This window comes from Protopterus annectens, chromosome 2.part1, assembly GCF_019279795.1.
Source record: "Protopterus annectens isolate FY-2018-M chromosome 2.part1, PAN1.0, whole genome shotgun sequence".
Lineage (NCBI taxonomy): Eukaryota > Metazoa > Chordata > Ceratodontiformes > Protopteridae > Protopterus > Protopterus annectens.
This window is the reverse complement of record NC_056729.1, coordinates 1,034,084,428-1,034,106,173: the sequence shown is the minus strand read 5'-3', so window position 1 is coordinate 1,034,106,173 and position 21,746 is coordinate 1,034,084,428. Positions and strand designations below refer to the sequence as shown.

The 21,746-nt window shown below is 37.5% G+C and overlaps 1 protein-coding gene across 3 annotated transcripts in view; it reads left to right on the top strand.

Moving 5' to 3' along the window:
- STMN4 (stathmin 4) overlaps positions 1 to 21,746 on the top strand; it is a 190,512-nt gene that overhangs the window by 12,425 nt on the left and 156,341 nt on the right. For 2 of the 3 annotated variants that reach the window (XM_044062618.1, XM_044062615.1), the window contains exon 2: positions 7,393 to 7,475. The exons of the other annotated variant lie outside the window; for it this stretch is intronic. The gene's annotated coding sequence lies outside the window, so the exon portion shown is untranslated. The remainder of the gene's footprint in view (positions 1 to 7,392; positions 7,476 to 21,746) is intronic. 3 annotated transcript variants of the gene reach the window in all.

Below are 21,746 nucleotides of genomic sequence, written 5' to 3'. Positions count from 1 at the left end.
GCCTAAGCCAGTATTCGAAAGCCCAGGGGTGACAGGTGCAAACCGTCCCTAGCGAAGCAACGTGGCTTGTCGAGCATGTCATTCCAGGCTGACAGACACTGGATCCCCTTTGAATGACACCAATACTTTAGCCAATTGTTAAAATTGATCATTTTGTTTTTATACTGTGGCATCATTCTTGGTGAGGGTAAGATGCTACTCAAGGTCAGGATCATACCGGCCTGGGCTACATGATCAGAGAGCTCCTCTATGTCTCTTTTCATGTAGTCCAGGGAGGTATGTCTCAGGTCATTCACACCAGCATGGACAATGATGGAGTCATATTTGTACTTGCTTTGAAGTGACCTGAGTGCTTGTGTTATGTGGCGAATCCTGGCATCTGACAGGCAGCTTACAGTGACCTTCTCCTTGTTCAGCCTGGTGAGTGGGACGTCAGTGTGTCTGACAATAGAGTCACCTATTACAAGTGTATTAGGTGTATTATTTAGCCTTAAGGGCTGTGACTGTGTAGCACACTGGCTTTGTGAACTATGTCATATGTGGGTATTGTTGTGGGGTATCGGTTGCTTGGAAGTCTGCTTTGGAGGTCTCTGCTGATTGGGCAGATTTTTATTTAGAGCCTCCGAGTATGTTTTTGTGTGTTTATGTGTTTGGTTTGCTTTTGCGATAGGTCTATGTGAGACTGGATTTGTGGTGTATGTGGTTACCTTCTCCTCCTGAATGACTGCGCCAGTACTGGGTCGAGAGAGCTCAGCCTCCAGTTTGGCTATATAGTTGCATCTCTCACATATATTTGAGCTTGTTGGGAGGAGGAGAGGGTGGACTATGTACATAAGGCAGTTGTAACATTGCCTCAAGATTCCCAGATTCACCAGCTGGACTGGAGAGTAAACCCAAAACTGACTTTTGGACATGCCAGAATAGTATAAGGAACTACTTTCTGACTGATCAAAAAGGAACAATAGGGAGCCAAGTACTTAAAGGGAGTATAAGAGGGTGTAGTGCTTTAGTTTATTAGTGCTTACTTATAAGATTACTTATATGAGCAACTGCAGGGCTTTAGAATGAAAATAGAGTGCTTACTTTGAGATTTAGAACAGTTCTAAGGGAAAAAGTAAAGAGCAGACTTTGTGGAGCTGGGAATAGTTTAAACCTGTTTAAGATGCGCTGCCCGATGCTGCGCTATGCACAAAATCGTGCAAAACTGTGCAAATGCGGGTTTTAAAGCAGGGAAACTAAAAGAGATAGGAATTGACCCAAAACGGCCAGTAAGCTACTAGTTTCAGGGCTGAGACCACTCCTCCAGGGACAGATAGGCTGCTCAAAGCTCCCCACTCTCACTGGTGAACAGAGAAACTTCCTCCTATCCAAGTAAGGATATGGGCAACACAGGAAACTATACCACAGTCCGGAATTCAGCAAAACCTGAAATCTGGACTAATCTATTTCAGCAAAGGCGGGAAAAGAGATTTTTTTTTTTCAGGAAACAGCAGAAAAACACACAGAAAACTCTGTAAATGCTATAAACAGGCAAGCGCACTTTAGTGTGTAGCCTACAACAGTTATACAATACAAAAATGACTTAAATTGATATAAAACAAGTGCAAAAACTGTAAAAAGCAGAAGGCAAATGCAATTTAAACGTTTTAAAGCATAGATCAGTTAGAAATCTTCTTTTTAGGCGGGAAAAGGCAGTCGGAGCAAAAAAATGGAGAAAAAAATACTTAAATCTGGAAAAGTCTCTCTTGGGTCTCTCTGCTGCCTGTATCACTCTGCAGGACACCACGAGGAGCTGTGTGGAGTTGTATACAATAACAAACTTTTTGAATCACAGATTCACTAAAAAAAATGGTGTTTTAGGCAGAATTAGTCAAGACAGCAAGAAAAGCAGAAAAGTGATACTTAATCACTCCAAATTCACTCTTTTGTCTCTCTGCTGCTGTAGACTCTGCAGAACATCTGGAAGGCAATTGAGCGGAATACAAGGGTAAAAACTGTGCAAATGAGGTTTTTATAGGAGGGAAGTGAAAGAAATAGAAATTAGCCCAAAATGGCCAATAAACTACTAACTTCTGGGCTGAAACCACTCCTCCAGAGACAGATAGGCTGCTCAAAGCTTCCCTCTCTCACAGGTGAACAGAGAAACTTCCTTCTATCCAAGTAAGGTAATGGCAACACAGTAACTTGTAACACAGCCCTGGATTCAGCAATAACCTGAAAACTGGATTATACTAGTACAGAAAGGCGGGAAACAAGTATATATATTTTTTTCAGAAAATAGAGCAGATACAATCAAAATTAGCCCAAAAAGGCCAATAAACTACTAACTTCTGGGCTGAAACCACTCCCCCAGGGACAGATAGCCTGCTCAAAGCTCCCCACTCTCACTGGTGAACAGAGAAACGTCCTCCTATCCAAGTAAGGATATGGGCAACACAGGAAACTATACCACAGTCCGGAATTCAGCAAAACCTGAAATTTGGACTAATCTATTTTAGCAAAGGCGGGAAAAGAGAATTTTTTTCAGGAAACAGCAGAAAAACACACAGAAAACTCTGTAAATGCTATAAACAGGCTAGCACACTTTAGTGTGTAGCCTACAACAGTTATACAATACAAAAACAACTTAAATTGATATAAAACAAGTGCAAAAACTGTAAAAAGCAGAAGGCAAATGCAATTTAAACTTTTTAAAGCACAGATCAGTTAGAAATCTTCTTTTTAGGTGGGAAAAGGCAGTCGGAGCAAAAAAACAGAGAAAAAAAATACTTAAATCTGGAAAAGTCTCTCTTGGGTCTCTCTGCTGCCTGTATCACTCTGCAGGACACTACGAGGAGCTGTGCGGAGTTGTATACAATAGCAAACTTTTTCATTCACAGATTCACTAAAAAAAAATGGTGTTTTAGGCAGAATTAGTCAAGACAGCAAGAAAAGCAGAAAATTGATACTTAATCACTCCAAAGTCACTCTTTTGTCTCTCTGCTGCTGTAGACTCTGCAGAACACCTGGAAGGCACTTGAGCGGAATACAAGGGTAAAAACTGTGCAAATGAGGTTTTTATAGGAGGGAAGTGAAAGAGATAGAAATTAGCCCAAGATGGCCAATAAACTACTAACTTCTGGGCTGAAACCACTCCTCCAGAGACAGATAGGCTGCTCAAAGCTTCCCTCTCTCACAGGTGAACAGAGAAACTTCCTTCTATCCAAGTAAGGTAATGGCAACACAGCAACTTTTAACACAGCCCTGGATTCAGCAATAACCTGAAAGCTGGATTATACTAGTACAGAAAGGCGGAAAACAAGTATATATATTTTTTTCAGAAAATAGAGCAGATACAATCAAAATTATCCCAAAAAGGCCAATAAACTACTAACTTCTGGGCTGAAACCACTCCCCCAGGGACACATAGCCTGCTCAAAGCTCCCCTCTCTCACAGGTGAACAGAGAAACTTCCTTCAATCCAAGTAAGGTATGGCAACACAGAAACTTGTAGCATAGCCCTGGATTTAGCAATAACATGAAAACTGGACTATACAAGTTCAGAAAGGCGAGAAACAAGTATATAAATATTTTTTTCCAGAAAATAGAGCAGATACAATCAAAACAACACTTTACCCAATTAACCAGTTAAAAAGCTTAAAACTGAGCCCTGTTCCAGCAGTCTTCAATCAGACAAGTTCTAACTGCGCAGTCCTGCCACTAAGGTACAGAGAAACCTTCTCCAAAAAAGATGACCTGGATCAGTGCACAAGTTATACAAACAAAGCTAGATCCAGCCAGCCTGAATCTAGTCTATGCTACAGCAAACAAGGCATACTGATTTCAGAAAGAAACAGTTCAAGTAAGCATGCACAATAAGCCTTTAACCATAAATTCCCAGCTCAGAAGGGCAGAATCTAGCCTCTCCTTCCACAAGAGTGCAGACCACAAACCTTCTTAATGTAAAATAACTGGCCTGAAGCCCAAGTTCTTAACCCAGAACTAATACATGGTTAGAATAACAGACACTGAGCCTTCAATCAGCAGTTCCCAACTTAGAAGGATGTACACTACCTGTCCTGCCACAACAGTGCAGACCACAAACCTTCTTAATGTAAAACAACTGGTTTGAAGCCCAAGTGCTTAAACCAAGGGCCTTAGAATAACAGTTACAATTTAATCAGGCTACTAACAAGCAGTAATAAAGGCAGCAGAATAAATTCAATTGAGTACTTTTAAGAAGTGGCAAAAGCAAAATAAGGTAATAAAGTAGGAAGAAACACAAATACAGTAAGGCAGATGAAGTGCAAATTTTTTTTTTTTTTTTTTTTTTGAGATGGAGGAAACAGAGCAGATTAAGATACTATAGGGGGATGCCCTTCCCAAGTGCTCTCTCTGTACACCACAGAGGAGATGGGACTGGTAAGAGTATCCAAAATCAAAATATGATCTCAGTGTACTTGGTTGAGTGAGAAAATGAGATGGGTCCAGGAGGAGTGTGCAAAAAGAGATTTACAGCAGGCGCGGGCAATTCCAAAGCCACCAAGATTAACACCACAGCTACAAACAGGGAGGGGGGTGGGGAACTAACTATTGAGAGACAGAGACACAATATTTAGTGAATCAAAGACACACAATATTTACTGACTCAAATCTTAAATAAGTGCAGATAAATATTCTTAAATCAGCTTGTGTACAGTTGATATATGCAGACAAGTCTCAGTAGCCAGCAACTCGATTTAAAATGATTACTAGAAAAGTAACCAATACAGATTTTAATGCTAGCAGAAACCCCCAAGCTAAGTAACACTAACAAAATATTTTCAAAGCAGTCTAACAACTTCCAGTGAGCTCAGATAACTGCAGAAAGACAGAGACACAATATTTAGTGAATCAAAGACACACAATATTTATTGACTCAAATCTTAAATAAGTGCAGAAAAATATTCTTAAATCAGCTTGTGTACAGTTGATATATGCAGACAAGTTTCAGTAGCCAGCAACTCAATTTAAAATGATTACCTTTCAGTTTACAGGCCTTCTACCATTTGTGAATCACACCCAGTAACAAGATGTGCAACTGTTTCAAGTTCTGTTTTACAAAACTTACATTTGCCTGTTTCTCTGACATGCTCAATGGACTTTGTAAACCACCATGTATGTAGTCCACTATCCTGGGTCGTGAATATTAACCTTTTGTCTTTTGGTTTAAATTATTGATTCATTTATTGCATTTGTTAATTGGGAAAATCCACTGGACGTAGAAAGAGTCCAATTTCAGTGGAGGCCCGGAGAGAAAAGCTCCACATTATTGCATAATAAAGTGAAATATTTATACATAGAACTAGGTATGTTGACATTATTTTTACATTCAAACCAGTAATAAAATTAATAGCAGCAGCAGTAATAATGTTTACAGTCACAGAACAGTATAATGGTACAGGTGGCATATGTACCTGCAATATACTTAGCAGTGGAGAAGGGGCATAGAGTGGAAAAGGAAGAGATAGAAGGGCTAGAAGAGAAAGAGATATGGCATGGAGACAGAAAGGAGTATGTAGGGAAGAGAGAAAGAAAGGAAAAGTTTGTAGTGTAAAAGTCAAATTCACCTCTCCTTAACAATTCCTACATTAGATGTTAAGCGATATGAGGTTGTTCCAGGACTTTTCTGTACTTGCACCTATATTTATGTATTTTTCACATTTCTTGCCTTCTCATCTGATCCTTCACCTTATATTCTTTCTTTTGTTTTTTGGCACATTCAGTTGCTGCCTGACTTTTGTCTACTTCCTGTTTGATTTCCATTCCCTGGTTGACAGAGTTATACTTCTACTAAACTAAGCAGGGAAGTCATCTTAGACTTATTCTCCTCATATTTTAAAGCTTTCACTTTGTTTGGTTCTCGTGAGGTCAGCAAATATATATGCTGTCCTATGATTGCAGATTTATACATGTAATCATTTTCAAGGAGGCCCTTACCTCCTTCAGAATGGGGAATGTATAATCTTGGTATACACTGATTTTTATAAATCATTTGATATGCATGAAGCATTATTCTTATTTTTCTGTCCAGCTGATCCAATATCATTTGGGTCCAGTCAATCATCCCAAAACTGTAAGCTAGAACAGGAAGAGCAAATTGGTTTATAGCCTGGACTTGGTTCCTTGATGTCAGGGCTGTTTTCAGTATGAATTTTAGTCTTCTAAAATATTCCTTACTAAGTTCTATTCACACTTGTTCATGTTTTGTTGTTAATCCTTCATCAATTCCCAAATATTTATACACTCCCTCCTGCTCAAGTTCCTGATATTTTCCTGGTGCTGCAGTTTTCCTACTTTAAAAGTTGCTTTTGCACATTTATCAAGACCAACTTACATTCTTCTATCATCTGAGAAAGTTTTGACCACTTGCAGTTGTGATTTTAGTTCTCCATCAGAAGAACCATACAGTTTTAAATCATCCACAAAAAGATGAAAAGTCTTTACACTTTTGACTTTGTTTTCTGAAATCCAAATTGTAATCATGACCTAATCTGATAAGTAGACAGCTTAATAGTTAAGGGCAAGACAAAAGAGCAGTGGTAACAACAAGTTACTATGGAATATCACCCTTTGAATTTTTATCCCTGTGATAATAATTTGTCCTTTATCATGGCTTAGTTGCAAAGTAGTTTGCCACTGTTTCATGGTCATTGTAATGTAATTGATCAATGTATGGATGGTGCAGTGGTGCAGCCGTAGCATTGTCACCTCACAGCAAGAGTTTCTCCAGTTAGATTTTCGGCTGGGGTGCCTTCTGTGCAGAGTCTCCATGTCTTCCCTGCATTCGTGTGGGTTTCCTCCGGGTGCTCTGGTTTCCTCCCACATTACAAAGACATGCATCTGGAGCATTTCTCCCTGGGTCTCCACTGAAAATTGGCTTTGTTTCAAGTCGGATTTTCCCAATAAACAAATGTTAAATAAATATATAAATCATATGCATTTGTAAGCACTCTTATATCCATGAATGTGGGACGTTGCCAATTCAGCAATGTCTCTGTGTGTGAAATCTGATGCATCACTGTTGTATTATGGTATGTTGAGTCAAATTTGTATTTGAGTAAGTTTGTGTGAGAGAGTGTGTGTGTCTGTGTGCCTGTACATACAAGCACATTGAAATTTGTAACTTCATGTCAATGGTCTGATAACAATAACACTGTAGGAGACAGTTGGAAATGATGCCTGGGCCAGTATGAAACATGAGTATCAAGTCTGACTAAAATTTCTATTTGCTTGTATCTGTTTCAATACACTTATGTCATTCATAAGTCATGTGAAAAAAATGCAAATTTTTTTAAAATTTTTGGCGAAAAGAAACTATGACTTTGAACTATGACTACCTAGGTTAACAAGTTGGATCTTTTTCCTTCTTAGGGTTCCATCTTTTTTCATACAAGTTGCTTCTAGTTGAAGATATCTACAGTATTTTCTGAAAGAGAACTCCTCCAAGCCATTTAGTAAGTAATTTTTTGCATATTGTCTAAGAGTTTAGGGCTAATAAAACATTACTGGTAATGTGGTTAACTTAAATATGTGAATAGACTTTCCCTGCAATTGTTCTATGATATATAAGGAAAAACAATTATTAAAAATGTTTAAACTTGTTAAAATCAGGAGCAGATCTATATGACATCATCAAATGAACTATTTAGTGAATACCTCTTTCTCAAACTCTATTTGTTGAAAAGCTCCAGCCATCAAACAAAATTTTAAATAAAAGTTCTCCCAGGGAAAATAACCACTAGGCTAACCAGTGATTGTTATGTCACAAAAATAACAATATTGAAAACCATCTCAGGTGGGAGGGGCTATGCCCCCCCCCCCAGACCTACACCCCCCCTAACTAAATATAGCAACTGGGAAAATGGCAAATTCCCAAAGATGTCCACGTTTTTTTTTCCCCTGGGAAAAATTTTGCTTAAATGAACGTTCGATTGATTTAGGCTTCAGCGAATATGGTATTAGACAAATAAATTTTCTGACAAAGTGAAGTAGACCCAGTTTGCAGCTCTTAGGCACACTTCTCAAGTGCCCTTGATTTTTAGGGATGCTCCTGATTTTACTTTAACACTTCTCTCTGTCTGCTCTTGCACAACTGTATTACTTTCAAACAATACTGTGGGCATCAATTTCACTGAGTAATTTTGTCTATTGCAGTCAGTGACTTATAATTCTTTGCAATGTCTTTACCATTCTCCTTGTTTCATCATCTAAGTGCATATTAGTAGTGTTTAGAAATGGGAGAATAACACACACAATACCTTTTTGGAGAACAGATGTGCTCCTACTGGCTGTTAATCTACATGGAAATAACAGTATAAAATCTAACACTTCAAGGCAGCATAATAAGTCACCATGAATCATAGACTGAAAAAAAAAAGGTTGCCTTTTTGTTTGTGCTTGCTAAGCATGGCAGTTTAGTAAGCATAAAAAAATCAAGTAAAAAAAAGAAAACTAAAACAGATAACTCAGTAGTCTTCTGCAGTGTACTTGGAAGGATGTGATGTGCCAACTGTGGCATTAAAAAACATGTTTGGTGAGTGTTGTTGTTGTTCCATTCAGCTTTTCCCAGTTAGGGTTCACCACAGCGGAACTCCAGTCTGCTAATTTTCGGCAGTAGATTTTCAAGGCGCCAAGGTGCCAGCTCTGTGCCCAACCTTCAATGAAGGCACGCCCATTCACACATGTCTTTTGAACGCCACTCAACCGTGGGGAGGACATGCAGACTCACAAAAATAATGTAACTTTGTATGCATGATGATGTATATGCGCGAGTGTAAGTCTGTGTGTGTGTGTGTGTGTGTGTGTGTGTGTGTGTGTGTGTGTGTGTGTGTGTGTGTGTGTGTGTGTGTGTGTGTGTGTGTGTGTGTGAGTGTGTAGACATTAAATACTTGCATAATCTATATGTGTCGGTTTTGTATCCTCACCAATACCAGTTACATATCTCACTGCATCTATGAATCATCATGCAGAGGAACTATTTTACATCAAAAATATAAACACAAAATGTATATACTACTATTAAAACAAATACAACCATTTTAACAGATAGCCTGTTTTCTAAGAACAATAATGCACTCCAGAACTCTGCTTGTAGTGTCGGGCCTCACAACACCATTGGGTGGTCTGTTATTTTCCTAATAAAGCCCACTCCTTCAGCATTATTGCTAGCTTTATAAATTCACTTGATTGTAAACCCTTTTCCCTAAAGCTATGCTATACTTCAGGAAATATCATACTGTACAAGCAGACAGACTCTACATGTTGATGTGGGACTGCACAAAATGTCATTTTCCAACTCATTTCCACTATGACAGCGCTAAAGTATTAATTTCTGCTCCCAGAGCAATAACTACAACTGAAAACTGAAGTACATAGTTTGGCACAGTGACTGAATAAGGTACCCTGAACAGCTCACTGAATGAAAGCACATAAAGTTTTAAAATGATTCATCAAGAAGAATACAAATTTCAGATTTTTGAGCACATTTTCCACAAATTACAAAGTTTAGTTTATGTATTTGCTGATTATTTATGATATAAATCAGCTGTTCCCTGTTAAGCAAAATCCTTCTATTCAGGGTTAAGTCAGAAAATTCTTTTAAATGATTTACTCAGTGTTTGACAGAACACAAAGACTGATAGACTAGAACCCTGGCCAAGGGACAAAGTGCATTTTTCTAAGATGGAAAGCAAAGATGTCTTGCATGATGTAAGTGCACGTTTCAAGAAATGATAAAGATAAGTGATATAAAATGGTGCACATGGAAGAGTCCCAGCAGGGGAATACATGGGAATAGAGGGAGACAACCAACTGAATAGGCAAAAGGCAGGTTAGGGAAAGAGCATACGAAGGTAACAATCTTATTACTTACTTTGAAGTGATAAAACAGGGGAATAGTAGGTATGCAGTGCATGTATGAGAGAAGGAGGGTGATACAAGAACCATTGCTACTAAGAAACTAACAAATTGCTTTTGTTCTGTTTAAACATTGATATCTTTATGGAGTTTTTATTACATATACATAAGGAAAGAAACAATGAGATGCAAGTTAGCTGACTGCAACTCTGTCTTGACATGGAGATATGAAAAAATGCAAGGTAGTGTTCATGTTTTGTTCAGGATGCTAGCAAAGCAGGCCTTTTGCTACACATGACCTGTACATACTTGGCTAAGCATGGGGATAAATACATGCCCGGAAAGTATAGATAACAAAACAGTTTGGCCAGATTATTTTCTGATTTTCATACTTTAAGGTCTCATGACCCAGAATGAAATTATATGTACAGTTCTGTTGCTATATGGTACAAATGACACTGGAAATATTAAATGTAGTTGGTCTGATGGTAATGCATCAAGTTACAGGACCGCATAGTAGTATACTATTGAAATCCAGAATGATATAAGGTAAGTGCCTGAATCCTTGGGGACTCATATTTATTTTATTTTATTTTATTTATTTTATTTACATTTGTTGACCGGGAGTGTCCAACTGGACATAGGTCCATTTTCAGCAGAGGCCCTGGGAGAAAAGCTCCACAGTTAAAATAAACAGCCAGTAGTTACATTGGATTACATAGCGATTAACAATATAACATAGCAATTACTTACAACATATTTACAGATGAAGAACATAGTACATCAGTAGACAGCTAGAATCTTTATCTGTGAAGTACATAACAGGCATTAACAAATGTTACAATAAGAAGTTCCTGCTGTATAATAAGTCTGGAGGCTTATGAGCATCTGAGCTTACTATAATCAAGGTAGTTAGTGGAGTGGAAAGAAAGGTAGTGGTTGGATGGGGTGGGTGATTTTAGAGTGGGAGTTGCAAGAGCATAGCCAGAATGTTTTTAGGTGCACTTTTAGTAAAGTTTTGAAGTGGGTGCATGATGGTATGGAGGTAATTGTGGGTGGGAGGGAGTTCCATAATTTGGCTATAGTGCAAGAGAATAGTGCTTCACCAGCAGAGTTTTTGGCTTTAGTGATCTGCAAGTGATTTTTGTTGCTGGATCTTAGTGGTCTGGTGGTGCGATAGGGTTGGAGTAGATTCTGGAGGGATGGGACATTTAGTGGATGGTTTACTAGTTTGTGAGCGAGTGAGAGTTGATACCATTGAAGGAGGTGAGGGAGTTCAAGCCAGCCCAGTTCAGCAAGTGAGAGGCAGTGGTGACTATGGTAGGATGCCCCTGTGGTGAATTTGACGATTTTGTTGTAGCAGGTCTCTTGCTTGTTTATATATGACATATGACAGATAGTATACACATAAATGTAAAAATGTCATCAGAAATAAAGGAGTTTTAAAACAAACACATTAAATATCTTACTTTGGTTAATTTCAAACCAACAAGAGTAGGACATGAAGTACAAAAATAAAACGACAAATGCCATTTATACTACCTACCATTTAAGACAAACTGAAAATCCAATTCTTGGGCAGTATCCAAACATTCACTTGGCATCTTACCAGCAAATGGAGTCTTTATAAAGCAAACATTACAGCCCACCTACATTGTGCTGTGACTTACATTACATGTATTTATTCCCTCACTTTTAATCCATTTCAGGATCATAGGTGTATCAGAGCCTATCCAGTACAGAAAGTAGTCATGATCTGTAGTGCTAGTAAATTGCGGAATGCAAAAAACAAGTAATCTCCGTGGAATCCCCGAAGTCTCCAAACAACCCACTAAAGTGTAGTGGGTTCAAAAACAAAACAGTCTAAGAAACTTCTCTGTGTGGAAGATTTTCAGTCCATATATTTCTAGTTAATCACTGTATATTAATCAGATCAGACAATAGTAGCAGAAGTAGCAAACTTAAACTCGTCTTAAGTCAAAACAAAACAAAAAATAATAATAGAAAATATATAATTGTACAGCATTACTAAGTATTCAAAAGCAATCCAAGCAAGGCAGGCAGTCTGTTTCCAGTCGAAAATCCTTTATTAAGTACACAGACAAGCGATCCAAGTAAAACAAAAATAGAGTAATAATTTCCTCACAAGCTTTCTAAATATATATATACTTTTTGTCAGGCATGGGAGTGGTTTATTGTGCTGTAAAACAAAGTGTTATTGGTACACATGTTAAATTCACATCCCTTCCCCCATCAGTGTGACATTCGAGCTGGTCCTGCCCTACTTAGTAGCTGTCATAATAATATATAACCCTTATGTACTTTAAATAAAATTTATAATGATGTGGTACCTGTTATTTAACCAGATTATTAAGTAGATTATTAAGTCTGTGATTTTATCCAAGACAATATACTACATGGCTGGAAATATATCCAACTTAGTTCATTTGGCAATCAAAAAAAAAAAAAAAAAAAATATATATATATATATATATATATATATATATATATATATATATACATATACATTTTGCATGTAAAAATCAATTTCTATTTTCATAACCTACTATTAACCAAGATCGATTTCATCCTTCTAGACTTCTTCAGGTCTGTGTACAAGAACCCTAAAAACAATCTATAAAAATATATATCATTGTATGATTAGTATTGTTATTACACATCATTTTGAATAAAATGAAAAAAAACCCCAGAAAAAAATAAAAATAAGAAAAAATGTATGTATGATGATGGAAACAAAATATACACTTAAATTACAACTGATTTAAAACCAACTGGTAGTATAAAATAAAATAAAATAAAATAAAATTAGCCATGTAAACAATGTGGCAATTTTCTAAGTTCCAGTGCACTTTTAATTGAACAGTATTAGTTTAGTCCAGGCTTCCTAAAAGAGTTCAGTTTTAATTGCCACATGAGTTCATGTTTCTCCAGAATATTTGGGATGTCTCCTTTAAGATCACCCATGTCTATGCAATCCAGGATCTGGAACTTAAAACCTGTGTGTGTTTTATGAAGAGAAAGGTGTTTGGCTAGTGCATTATTTTTGCATCCAGAGCGGATTTCTGACAGATGACATGAAATCCTACGCTTGAGTTTATTTACAGTCTTGCCCACATAGAATGCATCACATTCATTGCACTGTGCCCTGTAAATTAATTTAGTAGTGTTACAGTCACCTCCTGCAATGGTTTTAATGATTTTCTTTAAATAAGGACAACAAAAACTATCACCTTGCTGTATAAATTTACAATTAGTTTCACATCTTTTAGTGCTTTTCTCATATGATCTAGGTTTAAATTCAACAAAATGTCTAATGTTCCTGGCCTTCCTATAAACAAATGATGGGGCTTCACCTAATATGTTAATCAGAAAAGGGTTTCCTGTGACAATGTCCCAGTTTTCTTCAATAATATTTTTGATATTGTGATAATCCAAAGTGTATGTCAGGATGCAGCTATTTTTGCATTTGTTATACTCTGTGGAATTATTTAATATTTTTCTACTGGGGAGGTTGAGTGAAGGTGCTTTAGTCCTTTTCAGTTCTATAATGGGTTCCAGGATGTTTTTTAACATCTGACTTTCATAGCCTCTCACTAGAAAATCATTCTCTAAGTTGTTCAGGTTTCTCAAAAATGGTTACATCTTTGTGGTAATTCTAATTAGTCTATAACCTTGGGACTTCACTACATTATACTTGGTTTTTGTAGGCTGTAGACTTTTACTGTGGAGTATTAAGTTAACCCTTATTGGTTTTCTGAATAGATCAGTGGTGATTCTGTTATTGTTGATGTCCTTGGAAATCTGCATATCTAAGAAAGTGGTTGAAGTACAGCTATGGAAAGAGGTAAACTTCAGGAAGGGGGTTGTTTGATTGAGGTAAGTGATAAAATCTCCAAGCTGCAAGTTGTCACCTTCCCACACAATAAAGATGTCATCAATAAAACGTAAATAGCATGTGATATGCTGCATGTAGTCTGTGTTGTTTAATACAAAGTCCTCCTCCCATTAGCCCAGGGCTATGTTAGCTATGCTGGGAGCCATGGCAGCCCCCATTGCTATACCAGTTTTTTGCTTGTATGCAAAATGTTTTTGTTTTGTCTTTCGGCTTTTCCTGATTAGGGGTCGCCACAGTGGAACTCCGGTCCGCTAATGATTGGCAGTAGATGTTTACATGCCAAGTTGCCAGCCCTGACACAGAACCTTCAACGAAGGTACGCCCATTCACGCATGTCTCCACACAGATGAGAATCGAACAGGACAACGTCTTACTGTGAGGCGACAATGCTACCGCAGCACCACCACCGCAGTTATGTATATGTATATATTTATATATATATTTTTGATTGCCAAATGAACTAAGGTTGATATATTTCCAGCCATGTAGTATATTGTCTTGGATAAAATCACAGACTTAATAATCTACTTAATAATCTGGTGAAATAAGAGGTACCACATCATTATAAATTTTATTTAAAGTACATAAGGGTTATATATTATTATGACAGCTGTTAAGTAGGGCAGGACCAGCTTGAATGGCACACTGACGGGGAAGGGATGTGAATTTAAGATGTGTACCAATAACACTTTGCTTTACAGCACAATAAACCACTCCCATGCCTGATAAAAAGTATACATATATATATATATATTTAGAAAGCTTGTGAGGAAATTATTACTCTATTTTTGTTTTACTTGGATCGGTTGTCTGTGTACTTAATAAAGGATTTTCGACTGGAAACAGATTGCCTGCCTTGCTTGGATTACTTTCGAATACTTAGTAATGCTGTACAATTATATATTTTCTATTATTATTTTTCTTTTTTTTTTTTGTTTTGACTTAAGACGAGTTTAAGTTCGCAACATCTACTACTATTGTCTGATCTGATTAATATACAGTGATTAACTAGAAATGTATGAACTGAAAATCTTCCACACAGAGAAGTTTCTTACACTGTTTAAATTGCAGAATGCATACAGACACACAGACACACACACACACACACACACACACACACACACACACACACACACACACACACACACACAGGCACACAGGCACACACACACACACACACACACACACACACACACACACACACACACACACACACACACACACACACATACATTTACACACTCCCCTGCAGGCAAATTTAAAGGAATGTCTGTTCACCAATGTGATGTCCTTTGGCATGTATGAGAAAATGAGAGCACCTGGTAAAAACATTCAGATACACAAGCTGATCATCCAGACTCTGCAGAGGATGCATTTCATCTTAGAACCAAACAGATAAATCAAGCACTGTAAGGTAGGAATGCTGCTTCTGTGCTTCTGTTTGATGTCTCATAAAACAGAGGTGTGCTACACTGAGATGTTCTCAGGACAATTTACTGTACAGAAGACATGAGCCTCATAATATGTGACCATAAAAAGGCAGCCATCAATGCAATCTGCTGTCCCAAGCAATGTTCTCAAGGGATATAACTACTACCTCTTAAACTAGGAAGGTACAGCCTAAGAGGGCCACCACTAATTATCACAGCACTGCACAGTATATGTTCCAGGTCCAATGTCTTCTAGACTTCTGCTGTCTGCTCATGTCTCTGGAAAATGTAGATTTCCAGCATGGATATTTCACCAAGCCACAATGCAGCAAAACAAATTATATGAAGGAAATTGCATCCAGGGGAAACTATTTTAATACCAGAAAAGTTTATAAAAGAAATATAACCTACCTTCAAAGTTTCCTGTCTTCTTCTGAAATGTGGAGGATTTTATTACCTCATATTATCATGGGAAGTTATCAGTTACCTCTGAGGACTGATTGGTAAGAGGATGAATACCATGTGACAGAGAAGGAGATCAATCAGGTCTTCAAAGTTAGAAAGGTGTGAAATCTATAACTTGGTGTTTTAAATACATGTATAGCTAATAACGATATACGTCTGAGTAATTTCACAGGGTGAGAGGAATGTATTTTGGTTATAACTTTATTATATTTCACTTTGTGCTTACAAATACATAACTATGTATGCTGTTTCTGATCTAAATTACTAAGGTTTTAAAAGCCAGAATTGCATTTGCAGTCAAACCTGAGAGCTGTAGCACCCTGTTTGTGATCTAAACTATAGCAACTTCTTGCTACATTGTAGCAAACAGTTCACTACAGTTTAAATGTTAGAAAAAAATCTATTTTTTAACTAAAATCTGAGCTATGCAACACAATGTGCAGGCCGAGTATAAACTGCAGCAACTGTTTGCTACATTTGTAGCAAGCTGTTTCCTACAATTTTTAAGAATATTTTTTTTTAGCTAAAACATGAGTGCTATAGTGCTCCATGCAGGCAGGATGCTGCAGTTTATAAGAAGAAAGACTTATTTATTTATTTTTTAATAAAAGGGAAGGGTATCAGGGCAGGGCAGAAAAGCAGGACCTGAATAGCTGGGGAGGGGAGGTGTTGTGCATCTGGCCACCTTTTTTTATTTTTGGCTCTTTACCTGAAGAGCTGAGAGAGTTGAGTGCTAGTTCGTGGTACTGGCACAAGGTACTGGCTGACTCAGCAACACTTCTGCACTGGAGTGTCAGCAATTTGAAAATGAATCCCATCACTTGGAGTGGAAATAAAACCCACAGTTTTCTAATCATTCAGCACAAAGGGGTGTGTCCTAGTTTTTAAGCCACTGATGCTGACTTGTCTAGTAACCTAAAACTGGTGTAAGTGGGGTTTCCTAATGTGTCTCATGTAGAATGCTGTTTAATCACTATGCACAAAATAGTTAAGGCAACACAGTTTTGTATCCAAGGGTAAAAGAAAACCACACAGCTGGTTCTGTGGTGTAATAGTTAGCAATCTATTCTTTGAATCCAGTAATCTCAATTCAAACATCACTAGAACCTTTCACACTTTCATTTTTATCTTTGTTATCAGTGTAGCATCGAATATCCCTGCTTGTCACACTGGAGACCAGGGTTCGATCCTCTGATGGGAAGTAACTCTACCTTTTATGGGTTGTCATAATGGTTAACGGTTTTACCTCACAGACACATTGTACAGAGTTGGAATCTCACCTTGGAGGGGAATTTAGGCTTAAAATGGTCCACAAGGCCAACTAGCCTAGTACTTAGCTATGAACCAGCCAATAGACTCCCACATGTGAATGGCACATGTCAGATTTGCTGTAGAGTTAAACGTGGTCCACTCTGTATTGAGTCTGGCAGTTTAACTCCGAAGGTTAAGGGTACAAACTGTTAATGAGTCTCATTCTATAGCGTTATGGTTGATTCCCTTGAAAACGTTGGGACTTTGAGCATGTCACTAAACTCGAAAGGCCCTGAAAAAGGACATGTTCTCCAATTTGCTTACCTGGCCATCAAATAAACAATACTGATCTACAATATGCTGGACAGTTAATCCCTAATGCAAGAGGCATGGATGCCATTGTAAGCATTATTACCATACTTATATTTTCCACAAAGGTCAATATATTGTCACCATTATATGAAATTACTTCAGGTTAACTAGTCTGGCTGTCATGACTAGCATTTCTGCTCTAAACACTGCTATCTTTTGCTTGCTCTACCATTTTAGGTTTATACATTCACAGGTTTGGTGAACAAGGTCAAGGCTTATTGGTGAGCTTGATGACTGGGATTTCAAATTGGGACATGCATATATCCATGTAGTCATTCATTTCCTTTTAAAAGGTATACATTGATGAAAACAGTTTATCTGACTGAAGTTTAATGATAGTGTTTGTGATATGAAGTTGTCAGATTTCATGGTACCTTAGATATTATTTTTTACAGAGGCCAATATCATCTTGTTTTCAGGTCACAGTAGGAGGGAGGGGAATAACTTATACACATTTTCATTTAACCTTGGTTGACCAACTTAGTCCAACTAGGTTAGTCACCTCTATTCAGTGGTGACCAGAGGTGGTATTTATACTATTAGGGGAAATTTGGCCAGGGCATAGGGGAACTTTTAGTCTATGGGATCTTTTACATTCACCTGAGCTACCAAAAACTAAAGCAGATGGAACCTTGGTTTAATATCTCATCTGAGGGCTGACACACTCAGGAGTGCACTTCTCCCCCATAGTGCACTGTAGTGTCAACAATACATACTCCTGATGTGGGACTAGAGCATTCTGCACCAAAGGCAAGTGTACTACCTATTGTACTAGTGACAATAATGTAGAAATAGAAAGGAAAATGGTTGTTATGAATACCAAGACATCATACATGCAACACATGCTCTATCCCAGATCAATATCTATAGAGGGGAAGGGACGGTCACAAATAAGCAAGATGTTGACACTGCATACACTGTCAGAATACTGGACAAACAGAACTTCCTCTGAAAATCTGGCCTGCCTCATGCACATTTTAGCAGGTGTCACTAATTCCTCTAATATTCATCTCTGTATCTCACAGATGCTTTCTGAACTTCATAATTATCTATGGATGTACCTACTTCTTATTAAAAATGAAATCCCTCTAGGCATGGACCTTTATGGCCTGAGTCACTGAGCTGATGAAAATAACAGCTTCTGAATCATTTCCAGATGTGCAGGATATAACAATTTTGCAGTATGCTGCAATAATTTTTGGTCATTTAGAGCTTTTGATTAAGGCTGAGCTGCTAATGGACCTCATTTGGTAGTGTTAGATTTAAATCCTTTCTTCTCAGTTTACCTGCTGTGTAACTCTGAGTGACTGATTTAACAGGACATCACTCTCGGTTCATACTTGAAAAGAGGCACTTGTTTTTAGTAGGATTCTGTGGCTAAAAAGAATAAAAATGCCTCCAAATATACAATAAAATTTCACCGTGAGATTTGAAGTTTGATATATATGCAAACTGAGCTGTTACAACTCAAAAGAGACTGATACATTAGTGTGGTATTTTAAACTGAACAGTAGCAGTAACATTAAATTTCTCTCTAAGCTTTTTTTTTTTTGTTCCTCCAACATTTAGATTATGATCAATTAGATAGCCCATTGCCATAAAATAAGAACTCCCATCTGTGATGCTGTTGACTTTAGACTCAAAAGTATTTTCTGTTTCGGGGAATTTATTGAGGAGGGGGGCACAGAGTGACCATTGCCATGTCCTCATCTTCTGGGAAGCAGAAGATGAGGAGTTTCAATAGTTACCATTGTTAAGTGCTGGATGTACAGTATAGAACCTATGACACAGTCTGCCTGCTCTGGGTACATGAAGGGAAGAACATACACAAATGTGTAAGCATATCACCTTTTGACATCCTGACTTCTCTTCACTGTAAGGAGGGTACATTCCAATACAAAGGCATGCCCTCTTCTTACACAAGGAAGTCCAGGACTACTGATTTCTGTCAGCTACTTCTCTTGCCTTAACTAGTTGCAACCATGCATTAGCCATATGATCAAGTTACAATTTAGAGTGGAAGCCAGTTGGTGAAGGATTAGTCTATGAACAGGTATGCAATACCTTAAAGGGAAGATGAATAAAACACTTAAAACATCCATCCATCCATTCATACCTCTTAAAATAACCTCTAAGGTACATAATCTTGCAGGATACAATTGGGATCCTTGGCTAGGTTTATAAAGGCCCTAGTGGTCATTAACCTAGTATGGATCTATGAGCCTAGGTATACAACTATCATACACCTTCAGGCAGCAGCAAGATTTCTGTGGTCAGAAACTCTGATAAAAAAGAAAGAAAACATCTCTTCTCATAATGGTCAAGTGATATAAGCCAGTCTCTTGGGGAATTTGCCATAGGAATTATAACATTTTATCAAAAGCTATCACTCTGAAAAATTGGTCAGTCCAGTGCTGGGGACTGAATCAATGGTGCATCCATATCTGGATTTGATGTTACTGTATTCCTTAGGACTTTAATAGCTACCATTAGTACTCCGTGTAAATTTGCATGCAGTGTCTACAGACTATTGTAACTTTGTTTTGGAGGTACCCAAAATAATATTGAGCCCAAAGTCTAAATGAAGCATTAATGTGCAGCACATGTGCATTGTCTCCTTGCGTAGTCAGAGCTGCATAATTCAATGCACAGTATACATCTTGGATTTATACTTACTAATTAATTTTATCTGGATATCATTCACTGTGATGTGGTATGGACAGCAGTTATCTGTGATCACACTGCCTGAAACTTAATGCATAATTTAACAGTGCATTATTTGGATAAAAAGTACAGCACATTAAGTAATTTATCTGCAAAATGGTAGAATAATTGCAGGCCTGTAAAGAAACTTGTTTAGGTACATAAAACAATCAACTAATTATGCAATTTTGTGAAACAGTAAGCTGCTGGTTATTTCATTTATGAGATGTGCCTCTTGAATTTTGTCCCCAAATAACACATCTAATGCTTTTTAGGAAGCACAGGAGTTCATTACTAAGACAGTCTTGACTGTTGCATAGTAATGGAGGATAAATATAATACCTAGTCTGCATCTCAGTGTGACTGTCAAATTTATCCATATGAGCCAGTCATAAATGTGAAGAATTATTTGGAACTGAAATCATTATTCCACTTAAATCATGGCAGGAAACTTAAGGGTGTGACACTGTTTTTTTTTTCTCTCCTTTCTCTGTCTCTCATTTCCTCTGTATGACTGTCTCTCCTTTTCTGTATATTTAATGCAAAAGGGCATGCATCTTATATGTCCTTGATTTCACTGACTGTCCTTGATTTTAAATTCAGTTTTTGCTCTTTGCTTCGTCAAATGCATTTCTTTCCTTACAATCAGTATACAATGACAGACAATAGAGTTCAAGACTTTTACTTCTTCATAGGGTGTATGCCATTGTACATTTTGTCTGTGAACTAATTGAATAAGAGCATATGAGAAGTAATCCTGATTTGGGGCCTTTGCCTCTCATCACTTTTGATGTAGTCCACACATTTCTTGTGGCATGCGGAGCAAGGCAGTTTAATATTATACAGCCTGAATTTTATTTAGAAAGAACTTCAGTGAATGGTGCAAATCCATAAATATTCACAAAGAGCTTGAAATGAATCATCTCTGATAGTGGTGTATGTGTGTGTGTGTGTGTGTGTGTGTGTGTGTGTGTGTGTGTGTGTGTGTGTGTGTGTGTGCGTGTGTGCGTGCGCACACGCGCGTGTGTGTGTGTGAATCTGTAATTGCAAGCTTTGGGTTTCAGATGCATTTTACAAAATTCTCTACCTAAATTTCAACATAAAAATTGTTAATGTCTGCATTATATACACCGAAGGGCTATACTGGTAATTTTTCAAGGTGTTAATAAGAGTTCAGTACTTTTGCACTGAACTTTACACTATGCCTAAATTAGAGTAAAAAGGAAAGAAATTTACTAGCTTTGTTGGGCATAGACACACACACACACACACACACACACACACACACACACACACACACACACACACACACACACACACACACACACACACTAATACTTAAATCTTTTATGTGTCCGGTTGTATTACTGACTTAGAAGATAAATATCCTTTTGTGACAGCTTGCTTCCTTTCTTACCGACCTGCCACTGCAATATATCTTCTATTTGCTGCATTTTTCTGCTTAGTTGCACCAGTTGTCACACTGAATTAGCTTATCTGACCTGCTGCACTTTCCTTCCTCTCTGATTTTTAAGCATTGCTCAATGCTAGTGTTATTTTTTCATGTACTTTTCAAGACGGTGGATTAATGAATTCTGTCATTTAGAATTGAAGACATATTTGCATAATGATATTAAAAAAATGGCAAGAAATCTTTTGTTTTAAAAGCTGCACATTCCTTCCTAGTAAACAGAAGGGCATAGCTTGATTTTTATTTATGATGTAGGGGATAC